Below are 10,769 nucleotides of genomic sequence, written 5' to 3' on the forward strand. Positions count from 1 at the left end.
AAGGGGCTAAGGGCTTGTCAGAACCTCGACATATCAGGGTTCTGTAGCTCTACTGCTGGCCAAAAAGTCACTTCTGGTGCAGGAAGATTTGCTGGATCAGAACCTCGACATATCAGGGTTCTGTAGCTCTACTGTTGGCCAAAAAGTCACTTCTGGTGCAGGAAGATTTGCTGGATTTTTGAGGAGGGAAGCAAAAAGGAGCATGCATTCCCATACCGGGAGTTGAACCCGGGCCGCCTGGGTGAAAACCAGGAATCCTAACCGCTAGACCATATGGGATTTGGACACTTTAAACTGGCCATGGGCTTCTGGCGCACTTTCCATACATGTGGTCAGCGTGGGCGCAGGACCTTGTAGTGGCCTGTTGCTTTAGTTCTGTGACTGTAACAATGTGATAATAATTTGGCAAAACAAGAATTATCCAAAAGGACGGTTTTCTGAATTATATAGTGTTGTATGCATTCAGGGAATCTGTTTTTTCACTCAACCCGGGGGTTCAGTGTATTTGGGCAGATTCCTGTGATTGCAGAATTGATTCCTCAAACTGGTAATTAAGCTCTTGTCCAAGTGAAAATACTCGTGTCATCCATTTGAAAACACACACGGCAACCTTTATCTAGAGGAAAAACTGGAGTCAACCCCTGGCTGCGTACGAGAAAACCAGGAATCCTAACTGCTAGACCATATGGGAACTGGCCAGCTTTAACTGGCCACAAGCTTGTGGGCCACTTTCCATAAATGTGGCCAGTGTGGGCGCAGGGTTTTGTAGTGGCCTGTTGCTTTTGGTGTGTGACTGTAACAATGTGATAATAATTTGGCAATACAAGAATCATCCGAAGGGACGGTTTACTGAAATATATAGTGTTGCATGCATTCAAGGGACATGTTTGTTGACTCACACATGGTTCAGTATTTTGGCCAGAATCCTGTGATTGCTGAATTTATACCTCGAACTGGTAATTAAGGTCTTGTCCAGGTGAAAATACTTGTGTCATGCATCTGAAAACACACATGGCAACCGTTATCTAGAGGAAAAACTGCCTATCGTCGGTCTGTCAAGGTACAAAACTGACATGTTGTGAGGTTAATAATGAAAGTGAGACCAACTTTTAATCCGCAAAATTGCTGATTATTCGCTCGTTCAGTTTAATGCAGATTACAAATTATTCTCAATGCCCAGGTGGCAATTAGTGATAAGGCTTCAAAATGGCAAGCCTGTGACATCAAAACCACATGGCATTGCACCCTTCAAAGTAGTAAAGCGGTTACAGAGTAGCGATGAAATTGTTCATTCTAGAATCAACTGGCCCACCAGCCTGCATTTTGTGAGACGAATGGCAATACCAAAGCATGTCCGTGTCTCCCCTAGACATCGGAATGGGTGTGCAGAATGTGCCTTTTTTTGGAAAAAATAGAAGAATGCCTAGAGAGTTGCCTTTTCTTTTGGACTTTGGAGAAAAAAAACACAACAACAAAATAAGCCGGAGAAAAGCAAGCACAGAGCGAGCCAGCCAGGAGTCGAACCTAGAATCTTCTGATCCGTAGTCAGACGCGTTATCCATTGCGCCACTGGCCCACCATTAGTAGAGACCCCCGATTGTTACAGACTTGTTGGTTTTCGATGTGACGGTGGCAAGCATTGATGTCTGCTCATTCTCACCTTGTTATCAGGAGAACATACTACCAGCCCACCAGCCCACCAGCCCTCCAGCCCACCAGCCCACCATCCCTCCCTGGTGGTCTAGTGGTTAGGATTCAGCGCTCTCACCGCCGCGGCCCGGGTTCGATTCCCGGTCAGGGAAAGCTCTTTTGCCTTCCAATTGTGGACTGCGAATTCAAGCTCTGCTGACAGCTGTGAGAAAGCCAGCTCCAAACCAAAAAATTGGTGGGAACATGAAAAAAAACACCTCCTTCGAGCCGGAGTTGAACCAGCGACCTAAGGATGGCCAACACTCCAACCTACAGTCCTCCGCTCTACCAGCTGAGCTATCGAAGGGGCTAAGGGCTAGTCAGAACCTCGACATATCAGGGTTCTGTAGCTCTACTGCTGGCCAAAAAGTCACTTCTGGTGCAGGAAGATTTGCTGGATCAGAACCTCGACATATCAGGGTTCTGTAGCTCTACTGTTGGCCAAAAAGTCACTTCTGGTGCAGGAAGATTTGCTGGATTTTTGAGGAGGGAAGCAAAAAGGAGCATGCATTCCCATACCGGGAGTTGAACCCGGGCCGCCTGGGTGAAAACCAGGAATCCTAACCGCTAGACCATATGGGATTTGGACACTTTAAACTGGCCATGGGCTTCTGGCGCACTTTCCATACATGTGGTCAGCGTGGGCGCAGGACCTTGTAGTGGCCTGTTGCTTTAGTTCTGTGACTGTAACAATGTGATAATAATTTGGCAAAACAAGAATTATCCAAAAGGACGGTTTTCTGAATTATATAGTGTTGTATGCATTCAGGGAATCTGTTTTTTCACTCAACCCGGGGGTTCAGTGTATTTGGGCAGATTCCTGTGATTGCAGAATTGATTCCTCAAACTGGTAATTAAGCTCTTGTCCAAGTGAAAATACTCGAGTCATCCATTTGAAAACACACACGGCAACCTTTATCTAGAGGAAAACTGGAGTCAACCCCTGGCTGCGTACGAGAAAACCAGGAATCCTAACTGCTAGACCATATGGGAACTGGCCAGCTTTAACTGGCCACAAGCTTGTGGGCCACTTTCCATAAATGTGGCCAGTGTGGGCGCAGGGTTTTGTAGTGGCCTGTTGCTTTTGGTGTGTGACTGTAACAATGTGATAATAATTTGCCAATACAAGAATCATCCGAAGGGACGGTTTACTGAAATATATAGTGTTGCATGCATTCAAGGGACATGTTTGTTGACTCACACATGGTTCAGTTTTTTGGCCAGAATCCTGTGATTGCTGAATTTATACCTCGAACTGGTAATTAAGGTCTTGTCCAGGTGAAAATACTTGTGTCATGCATCTGAAAACACACACGGCAACCGTTATCTAGAGGAAAAACTGCCTATCGTCGGTCTGTCAAGGTACAAAACTGACATGTTGTGAGGTTAATAATGAAAGTGAGACCAATTTTTAATATGCTGATTATTCGCTCGTTCAGTTTAATGCAGATTACAAATTATTCTCAATGTCCAGGTGGCAATTAGTGATAAGGCTTCAAAATGGCAAGCCTGTGACATCAAAACCACATGGCATTGCACCCTTCAAAGTAGTAAAGCGGTTACAGAGTAGCGATGAAATTGTTCATTCTAGAATCAACTGGCCCACCAGCCTGCATTTTGTGAGACGAATGGCAATACCAAAGCATGTCCGTGTCTCCCCTAGACATCGGAATGGGTGTGCAGAATGTGCCTTTTTTTGGAAAAAATAGAAGAATGCCTAGAGAGTTGCCTTTTCTTTTGGACTTTGGAGAAAAAAAACACAACAACAAAATAAGCCGGAGAAAAACAAGCACAGAGCGAGCCAGCCAGGAGTCGAACCTAGAATCTTCTGATCCGTAGTCAGATGCGTTATCCATTGCGCCACTGGCCCACCAAAAGTAAAGACCCCCGATTGTTACAGACTTGTTGGTTTTCGATGTGACGGTGGCAAGCATTGATGTCTGCTCATTCTCACCTTGTTATCAGGAGAACAGACTACCAGCCCTCCAGCCCTCCAGCCCACCACCTCAGCAGCCCACGAGCCCTCCAGCCCACCATCCCTCCCTGGTGGTCTAGTGGTTAGGATTCGGCGCTCTCACCGCCGCGGCCCGGGTTCGATTCCCGGTCAGGGAAAGCTCTTTTGCCTTCCAATTGTGGACTGCGAATTCAAGCTCTGCTGACAGCTGTGAGAAAGCCAGCTCCAAACCAAAAAATTGGTGGGAACATGAAAAAAACACCTCCTTCGAGCCGGAGTTGAACCAGCGACATAAGGATGGCCAACACTCCAACCTACAGTCCTCCGCTCTACCAGCTGAGCTATCGAAGGGGCTAAGGGCTAGTCAGAACCTCGACATGTCAGGGTTCTGTAGCTCTACTGCTGGCCAAAAAGTCACTTCTGGTGCAGGAAGTCTTGCTGGATCAGAACCTCGACATATCAGGGTTCTGTAGCTCTACTGCTGGCCAAAAAGTCACTTCTGGTGCAGGAAGATTTGCTGGATTTTTGAGGAGGGAAGCAAAAAGGAGCATCCATTCCCATACCGGGAGTTGAACCCGAGCCACCTGGGTGAAAACCAGGAATCCTAACCGCTAGACCATATGGGATTTGGACACTTTAAACTGGCCATGGGCTTCTGGCGCACTTTCCATACATGTGGTCAGCGTGGGCGCAGGACCTTGTAGTGGCCTGTTGCTTTAGTTCTGTGACTGTAACAATGTGATAATAATTTGGCAAAACAAGAATTATCCAAAAGGACGGTTTTCTGAATTATATAGTGTTGTATGCATTCAGGGAATCTGTTTTTTCACTCAACCCGGGGGTTCAGTGTATTTGGGCAGATTCCTGTGATTGCAGAATTGATTCCTCAAACTGGTAATTAAGCTCTTGTCCAAGTGAAAATACTCGTGTCATCCATTTGAAAACACACACGGCAACCTTTATCTAGAGGAAAAACTGGAGTCAACCCCTGGCTGCGTACAAGAAAACCAGGAATCCTAACTGCTAGACCATATGGGAACTGGCCAGCTTTAACTGGCCACAAGCTTGTGGGCCACTTTCCATAAATGTGGCCAGTGTGGGCGCAGGGTTTTGTAGTGGCCTGTTGCTTTTGGTGTGTGACTGTAACAATGTGATAATAATTTGGCAATACAAGAATCATCCGAAGGGACGGTTTACTGAAATATATAGTGTTGCATGCATTCAAGGGACATGTTTGTTGACTCACACATGGTTCAGTTTTTTGGCCAGAATCCTGTGATTGCTGAATTTATACCTCGAACTGGTAATTAAGGTCTTGTCCAGGTGAAAATACTTGTGTCATGCATCTGAAAACACACATGGCAACCGTTATCTAGAGGAAAAACTGCCTATCGTCGGTCTGTAAAGGTACAAAACTGACATGTTGTGAGGTTAATAATGAAAGTGAGACCAATTTTTAATATGCTGATTATTCGCTCGTTCAGTTTAATGCAGATTACAAATTATTCTCAATGTCCAGGTGGCAATTAGTGATAAGGCTTCAAAATGGCAAGCCTGTGACATCAAAACCACATGGCATTGCACCCTTCAAAGTAGTAAAGCGGTTACAGAGTAGCGATGAAATTGTTCATTCTAGAATCAACTGGCCCACCAGCCTGCATTTTGTGAGACGAATGGCAATACCAAAGCATGTCCGTGTCTCCCCTAGACATCGGAATGGGTGTGCAGAATGTGCCTTTTTTTGGAAAAAATAGAAGAATGCCTAGAGAGTTGCCTTTTCTTTTGGACTTTGGAGAAAAAAAACACAACAACAAAATAAGCCGGAGAAAAACAAGCACAGAGCGAGCCAGCCAGGAGTCGAACCTAGAATCTTCTGATCCGTAGTCAGATGCGTTATCCATTGCGCCACTGGCCCACCAAAAGTAAAGACCCCCGATTGTTACAGACTTGTTGGTTTTCGATGTGACGGTGGCAAGCATTGATGTCTGCTCATTCTCACCTTGTTATCAGGAGAACAGACTACCAACCCTCCAGCCCTCCAGCCCACCAGCCCAGCAGCCCACGAGCCCTCCAGCCCACCATCCCTCCCTGGTGGTCTAGTGGTTAGGATTCGGCGCTCTCACCGCCGCGGCCCGGGTTCGATTCCCGGTCAGGGAAAGCTCTTTTGCCTTCCAATTGTGGACTGCGAATTCAAGCTCTGCTGACAGCTGTGAGAAAGCCAGCTCCAAGCCAAAACATTGGTGGGAACATGAAAAAAACACCTCCTTCGAGCCGGAGTTGAACCAGCGACCTAAGGATGGCCAACACTCCAACCTACAATCCTCCGCTCTACCAGCTGAGCTATCGAAGGGGCTAAGGGCTAGTCAGAACCTCGACATATCAGGGTTCTGTAGCTCTACTGCTGGCCAAAAAGTCACTTCTGGTGCAGGAAGATTTGCTGGATCAGAACCTCAGCATATCAGGGTTCTGTAGCTCTACTGCTGGCCAAAAAGTCACTTCTGGTGCAGGAAGATTTGCTGGATTTTTGAGGAGGGAAGCAAAAAGGAGCATGCATTCCCATACCGGGAGTTGAACCCGGGCCGCCTGGGTGAAAACCAGGAATCCTAACAGCTAGAACATATGGGCAAGCCTGTGACATCAAAACCACATGGCATTGCACCCTTCAAAGTAGTAAAGCGGTTACAGAGTAGCGATGAAATTGTTCATTCTAGAATCAACTGGCACACCAGCCTGCATTTTGTGAGACGAATGGCAATACCAAAGCATGTCCGTGTCTCCCCTAGACATCGGAATGGGTGTGCAGAATGTGCCTTTTTTTGGAAAAAATAGAAGAATGCCTAGAGAGTTGCCTTTTCTTTTGGACTTTGGAGAAAAAAAACACAACAACAAAATAAGCCGGAGAAAAACAAGCACAGAGCGAGCCAGCCAGGAGTCGAACCTAGAATCTTCTGATCCGTAGTCCGACGCGTTATCCATTGCGCCAAGGCCGGCGCCCATTAGTCGAGGTAAAGATCCTAAAAGACGAAGAGGTACGCGAGTTCGCGGCCCGCTCCGACCAGTGATGGAATTCCTGGAATGTGTCCGTTTTGACGCTGCTGATGCACGCGTGCGTAATCATCATTATCCCCCGTAATTTAATCGAACGTAAATTCGTCCCCCGCACTTTAATTTGGGAACTTTCCAGGGTAAACAATCAAGTTATGTACGTTTCATTCATACCGGACACCGGAGGGCGCTCTCTCGCATTAAGTCCAAAACGGACTCGTAGAAGCACCAACTTGTGACCACTATGTGACGCACGCTACAGGAAATACCTTATATGGACAAAGGCATCCAGCGGTCACTGGATAAAAAAAGCTGAAATGAATTGACAGATAAAACGTGAATATTCATTGCAAAAATACATGATTTGTGTTTTTGTGCATTTTCATAACAAAATACATGAATAACGCAGCGCTTACTGACACATTTTTTTCAGTATAATATATTATTTTTACAGTATAACATTATATTATATTATTATATTTTCTGACTTATTCTGGAAGTCCCTGTTTCTTTGTGTGTGTGTGTTTACTGTTATGTAATACTGGAATACTTAAAAAAATGTTTGTTTTTTTTGCAACTACAATTACAGTGAGAAATAGGCACAAAAACATTGTGAGTGCAAAGATTAATAACCCTTTTTATTTGCAAATATAAAGTCAATATATAAAATTATAACAACAGTGCAAATATATATACATGTACAAATATTGTGAGAATACAAATAGTGTGAAGGCAAATATTAACAACCCTTTTAATCTGCATATATATTTTAAAGCCAATAAAACATTTAGAACAGTAATGCAATTTTGTACAGTATACACCAAAAATGTTTACCACAATAATAAAATTTGTACATATCAGTGTAAAAATATAATAAATATCAAACCAAAACAAACATTTGCAGTGCAATTTTGACATCAGACTTAGAAAATAATAAGAATTAATAGTAAACAAAGACAAACATTTACCACAGCAGTACAATTATGACATATTTGCTTAAAAAAAAAAAGTAAATAAAAATTGTTTTTACCACTGTAGTGGACTTTTCATATATTAGCCAAAATAATAATAAAAAAACATAAACATACCGTTTATATTATATATCTATCTTGGATGTGCTTGTAAGCACATGCTACCACAGTGAAGCGGGACACCCTCACTCCATCACAGTGCACCGCGTTTGGGTAGAGAGCACAGAGCCTTATGAAAATGGCCTCCACCACTCGGTTGCAGTCAGGCCACTGTGCAGGACTGTGAGCCCCAACAAAACACCTGCAAATTACAACAGAATACATATTATTAATGTAAGATTGTTTTCATTGTGTGATCTTATTTTTATTTTACCTTTCCTATGCTGTCTGTTTTGCTTTGTGTTGTCTAAATGTTCATTTATAATATGTGCGCATAGTTATGTTGTCTCTCTTTGTTTTGTTTTTAGATTGATGTTGAAATGTCATATCAATAAATCAGTTCTCTACTGTGTTGTGGAATAATTACAGGGTGTTGTTAGTCAGCAAGTCAGGTTTTTTTTCACAATAATGACTGCATATTATCCCACTTATTACATGGCTACTTACTAAAGTACAGTAAAAGACAAATTATTTGACTCCACATGATACAAAATGATTTTAATGATTTAAGAAATGATTGCCTTGTTTCTTCTAAATTAAATATTCCAGTGTACAGTTGGAACTGTGTTCATAGCAATGTAACATACTTAGCAACCTAATATATATAGTCAGAATAAAACGTAAATCACAACTAATAATTTATGTTGTAATCAGGCTAAGTTTGAACTTAACAGGCTACAGGAAGATAAGCTAGTCATGAAGGTGTCAGGTTTTACTAATTTAACTAGAAATCCTTACTAAACAAAACAAGTTGTAGGTGATATTTCAGCCAGTTTCAGATATATATATATATATATATTTTATATAAAAAAATGTGTAGACCCTGTGTTTACTAAACGTAACATACCTTTTGCTGCTCTCCACACCTGGGGCCACAATCTTCTTAGTGGCTCTGAATCGTCCCTGTTTTAGGTTGGTTTGGTTACGTGGTGGGTAAATGGTCTTTTTCTTGTCATACTCCCCCAATGCCTGCCATAGGGAGATGATCTTGATGCACTCTTCTCCCGACAAAGCCAGACGGTGGTCTCTGAGGCTAACCAAAAACTCTGCCAAGTCCTGCACGGCTCCATACCCCTCAATATTATCAGGTCCAACCGAATCCTAAAATGAAAGATAATTTAGGAACTTTTGATAGCATCAGTGAATACAAATATTCACATGAAAGCACATCCAATGTAACCCAGATTATGCTTACACACATGTAAATGTACATAAAAAATAAACTGGACCCTTACATCATGTGAAGTGTTCTCTTCCAATGTTGGACGATCCGTTTCTGCAGATAATCAGTCCACTGGGGCAACATTAAAAAGGTAAATATTTATTTTAAATTTGTATTTATGTCTTTCAATGTGATAAATACAAATTTATAGTTAGTGTGATAACAAATACGAAACCTTTATGAATACTTTAGTAAAACTCACAGCTATGTGCTCCAGGAAAGAGTTCTAGATTTGATTCAGCGTGCAGTGAGCTGCTGACAGGAGATGACACTGATGATGGAGGGACCACAAACAGTGATGACGTGGGGCTGGTTGCTGGAGGAGTTGGAAATGATGCTGCAGATGCTGCAGACACTGATGCTTGTGAAGAGGCAGCAGGTGTCCGGTCAGTGTCAAAGGTGGGGACAGTGATGTCCTGAAACTCCTCAAGTTCAGCATAACCTTCATCCACCTCTATACCAACCTCAGTAGTCTCTGACTCTTCAATGGCCAACTTGTAGTCCTGCAGAACTTTACCAGTTTGCTGGTAAAGATATTCCACTCCAATAAGCTCACCTTTAAAATAGTAAAACATTGACAATTAGATAATATACCACAATATTATATTATAACTCAGTTCCTCAGTTTCCTTTACAAATCATTAGCTAAAGATTAATTAAAGCTGACAACTGGAAGTTGAAGTGCATAGCTTTGGCCACTGTAGTAATTAACATATACATTTAAATCATTAGTTAATATAATGTTATTACTCAACTTATACATTAAAGTACATTTGACTGGTAACAATTTATTTATTACTTAATCTATTAATCATATAGAATGTTTATTAGTTGCTGATGTAGTAATCATTAATAAATGGTTTAAGTTAGTCCTTCATGAGTTTACATTAACTCGTGATTATCTGTGCATTCTTGAAGCATGAATTAATGCATATTTGTGCACCAGTATTGTAATTTTATTGATAAAAGACTCACTTACATTGCAAATGTTGGTTAGAAGTTAATCGATGACCGTTATCTTCTTCTTCTTCACCCGTGATCCTTAAATCTCCGGTAGTTTTTAATGTTATCAATTGATCTACTTACTACGAAGAATCGCAGATGAGGAACGGGCGCTGATTGGCAAATTCGCGGTTGCGATACGAGCGCTGATTGGCAAATTCGCGGTTGCGATACGAGCGCTGATTGGCTAAAACATAAGTTTCATGGTTGCAGCCGGGAACGTGATTGGCTGTCATAACAAAGAATAACCACGACTTACAGGTGACATGGAGCGCCACTGGCCCACCAATAGTAAAGACCCCCGATTGTTACAGACTTGTTGGTTTTCGATGTGACGGTGGCAAGCATTGATGTCTGCTCATTCTCACCTTGTTATCAGGAGAACAGACTACCAGCCCTCCAGCCCACCAGCCCACTAGCCCACCAGCCCTCCAGCCCACCAGCCCTCCCTGGTGGTCTAGTGGTTAGGATTCGGCGCTCTCACCGCCGCGGCCCGGGTTCGATTCCCGGTCAGGGAAAGCTCTTTTGCCTTCTAATTGTGGACTGCGAATTCAAGCTCTGCTGACAGCTTTGAGAAAGCCAGCTCCAAGCCAAAACATTGGTGGGAACATGAAAAAAACACCTCCTTCGAGCCGGAGTTGAACCAGCGACATAAGGATGGCCAACACTCCAACCTACAATCCTCCGCTCTACCAGCTGAGCTATCGAAGGGGCTAAGGGCTAGTCA

The sequence above is a fragment of the Carassius gibelio genome, chromosome B7, assembly GCF_023724105.1.
Source record: "Carassius gibelio isolate Cgi1373 ecotype wild population from Czech Republic chromosome B7, carGib1.2-hapl.c, whole genome shotgun sequence".
Lineage (NCBI taxonomy): Eukaryota > Metazoa > Chordata > Actinopteri > Cypriniformes > Cyprinidae > Carassius > Carassius gibelio.